The sequence below is a fragment of the Sinocyclocheilus grahami genome, unplaced genomic scaffold (assembly GCF_001515645.1).
Source record: "Sinocyclocheilus grahami isolate Dianchi unplaced genomic scaffold, SAMN03320097.WGS_v1.1 scaffold732.1, whole genome shotgun sequence".
Taxonomy (NCBI): Eukaryota; Metazoa; Chordata; class Actinopteri; order Cypriniformes; family Cyprinidae; genus Sinocyclocheilus; species Sinocyclocheilus grahami.
The window spans coordinates 131,917-135,546 of record NW_015505911.1 but is presented as its reverse complement, the minus strand read 5'-3'; the positions used below and the strand labels follow the sequence as shown (position 1 = coordinate 135,546).

Sequence of the window (3,630 nt, the reverse complement as noted above, 5' to 3'; positions counted from 1 at the left end):
TATTTGAATTTCTAACTTCGATATGATAATTTGAAAAGTATAGATTTTTGGTACAACAGAGCAGAACTACAGAATATAATGTCATACAGATATTTTTAATATTATAAAAAATCAGTAGGCTAATTTCTAATGAAGAGACCAATTTATATGACAGATTTTAATGTAGGCTTTTATTCATATGTAAACATTGTGAGATAGTTATAATGGTAATTAAACAAAGTTTTGCTCACTCAGTGTATTTTTGTAGGTCTATTAAGAGATTTTTTTTTTTTTTTACCAATTATCCAAATAATGTTTAATCTTAGAAAGCTATTATTATCAGAGGACACATGAGCATAACGGTTAGCAGATCAATGAATGAGAGGGCAGCGTTACCAGAGTTGCCCATATACCACATGTTACAACACAGTAGGGCTATTGCAGACAGAAACAATACTGTACTACATCGATGTTTCCTGTCAGCTTGATTTTTGAGTGGACTTTGCTGTTCCGATGAGCATGAACGGTATATGAATGGAGCACTCACATGGGCCGCGAGCGACTCAGCGGAGCACACACGCGCATAGAGTGGATAATACCATACAGTCTATGGATAATACACACATGCATAGAGCGGGATAACACACACGCACACACACACACACAAGTGAATCCTGAGCGGTGAACTCATTTTCGGCACCTGGACTTTCTGTGCATCTCTAATTATTGCCGACATTAGAAATGGATATTATATAATAGCTGCTTTTTTGAACATTTTAGCAATTTAAAAATATTAAAAAATTATTTTTTACACGGCACCCCTGCTCTCGACAGACCTCGGTTGGGAAACACTGTTCTAAACAATGTCGCGAGTGGGGCTTGAAGGAAGTGACGTCGACCTGATGCAGCCCCTGAAGCGACACACAGGAAATACTGCAAAATAATAATAATAACGAGACGAAATAACGTTATAACATTTCGTTTCGTCTCGTTTTGGTCAACGAAAATGAAGAGACATTTTAGCATAGTTTTTATTTTGTAAGCCACATTTCGTCTCGTTTTTATTCATCAACGATATTGCATTATACATTTAATTATCGTCATCGTCACATGACCAGCATTTTCGTCTCGTCTCGTCTCGTTTTCGTCATTTGATAAAGATTCGTTGACGACTATATTTAGTCATAATTTTAGTTGACGATAGCAACACTAGTTACCACGGGATTGAAACAGAGAAGGTAATAGAAAAAAATTAGCGTAGCTGCTGTTCCAACTAAGCAAAAAATTATATGTTCAATCCAAGCAAAATAATAAAAATGTGCATTTGATCATATGTAACTGAAGTACAAAGTTATGAGATACGTTATGTGAATGCTTGGCTAAAGAGATGCCTTTAATCTAGATTTAAACAGAGAGAGTGTGTCTGAACCCCGAACGTTATCAGGAAGGCTATTCCAGAGTTTGGGAGCCAAATATGAAAAAGCTCTACCTCCTTTAGTGGACTTTGCTATCCTAGGTACTACCAAGAGTCCAGAGTTTTGCGACCTTAGGGAACTGTATGGATTGTAGCGTGATGGAAGACTAGTTAGGTACGCAGGAGCTAAACCATTTAGGGCATTAAAAGTAAGTAGTAATATTTTGTAACTTATACGGAACTAAATAGGTAGCCAGTGCAGAAAATGTAAAATTGGGGTAATATGATTATATGATTTAATATGATTTTCTTGACTTGGTAAGGACTCTAGCAGCTGCATTTTGGACTACCTGTAGCTTAATTTAATTGAGATGATAGCGATCGGAAAGGTAGGATCTAAACCATCTTAAAGCCTGCCCTTGAATACCTGTATAGTTTTGTAATCGATCTATGAGTATGTCATGATCTATAGTGTCGAACGCAGCACTAAGGTCAAGTAAAACTAGCAATGAGATACAGCCTTGGTCTGATGCAAGAAGCAAGTCATTTGTAATTTTAACAAGTGCAGTTTCTGTGCTATGATGGGGCCTGAAACCTGAAATTCTTCATAGATATCTTTTTTATTTTTATTTTTTTTGCAGGAAGGAGCACAATTGAGCAGACAAATTTTTCTAAAATTTTAGACATGAACGGAAGATTTGAAATGTGTCTGTAATTTGACAGTTCACTAGGATCTGGTTGTGGTTTCTTAATAAGAGACTTAATAACCGCCAGCTTGAATGGTTTTGGGATGTGACCTAGAGATAACGACGAGTTAATAGTGTATGATTAAAAGGATGAGTGGGTCTGGTTATGTTTTGCTTGACTCGAAAATAGTTGTAGTCCTAATTCACCATTTGTATTATCAACGTGAATGTTGAGTCTCCGACAATTAGTGCTTTATCAACATTAACCAATAGGACTGAGACGAAATCTGCAAATTCTTTTAGGAAATTCTTTTACGGCCATGGGGCTCTATACACAGTAGCCAGAGCAAGAGATAGGAGAGATTTCTTTTGCATATCTGACAGTGTAACATTAAGTAGAAGTATTTCGAATGAGTTAAACCTGTACCCTGTTTCTGAGTAACATAGAGAATATCACTATATATTGTTGCAACACCACCGCCACGACCAGTCTGACGGGGCTCATGCTTATAACAGTAGCTTGGTGGAGCAGACTCATTTAGACTAATATAATCATTTGGTTTGAGCCAGGTTTCAGTCAAGCGGAGTACATCAAAACTGTTATCTGTGATCATTTCATTTACAATAACTGCTTTGGGTGCGAGTGATCTAATGTTTAGGAGCAAAAAAGTTTTTGTTCATTTATTTTTCGGTTTAATCACGATCAGGTTTTTTCTAGATCCTGCATTAAATTTATATTTTGACCTCACTATTCGGGGGAACAGACACAGTCTTTATAGATTGGGCAACGCAAGTACTTATATCATTTAAGCGGGTAGAACAAAAGCCATCATAGCAGTTATTTGAGAATTGGCTTACTATTCATATGGAGCTTAGCGTCCTGGAGATCTTGTCCGACAGGAGTTCCGCTCCGACTCTGCTGGGGTGCAGGCCATCAGTGCGAAAAAGCCTAGGATGCTCCCAGAAAAGATTCCAATTATTCCATCTTGCGGAGGGGAGCGAGAACAGACACAGTCTTTATAGATTGGGCAACGCAAGTACTTATATCATTTAAGTGGGTAGAACAAAAGCCATCATAGCAGTTATTTGAGAATTGGCTTACTATTCATATGGAGCTTAGCGTCCTGGAGATCTTGTCCGACAGGAGTTCCGCTCCGACTCTGCTGGGGTGCAGGCCATCAGTGCGAAAAAGCCTAGGATGCTCCCAGAAAAGATTCCAATTATTCCATCTTGCGGAGGGGAGCGAAGCGGTTCTGGGTGGAGATCTCGAAGACCGGAGGCGGCGGAGGGGGAGAGATCCTCGCCCAGGGCTTGGTTCGCGTCTTCCTGTCTGCCAAGCCCCACAAAGTACCACTAGCTTACACTCTCAGACTCATATAAAAGTGTCAGCAAAATATGGGTCTGTGTGTCTAGTGGACAGAGTGTCTAGAAGCAGAAGAGTGTCTAGAAGCAGCGACGTTGCATTTATCAGCAGAGTAAAAATAGTGCTCTGTTGTTATTCCAGTTCTATACAACTAGTTTCCCACAAAATCCCCCCCCCCCCCCCCCCAG

General features: G+C 39.1%; 1 protein-coding gene across 2 annotated transcripts in view; it reads left to right on the top strand.

The window, feature by feature from the left end:
- The window catches only part of ppp2r2ab (protein phosphatase 2, regulatory subunit B, alpha b), a 23,836-nt gene that overhangs the window by 16,385 nt on the left and 3,821 nt on the right, over positions 1-3,630 (top strand). The window lies entirely within an intron of this gene.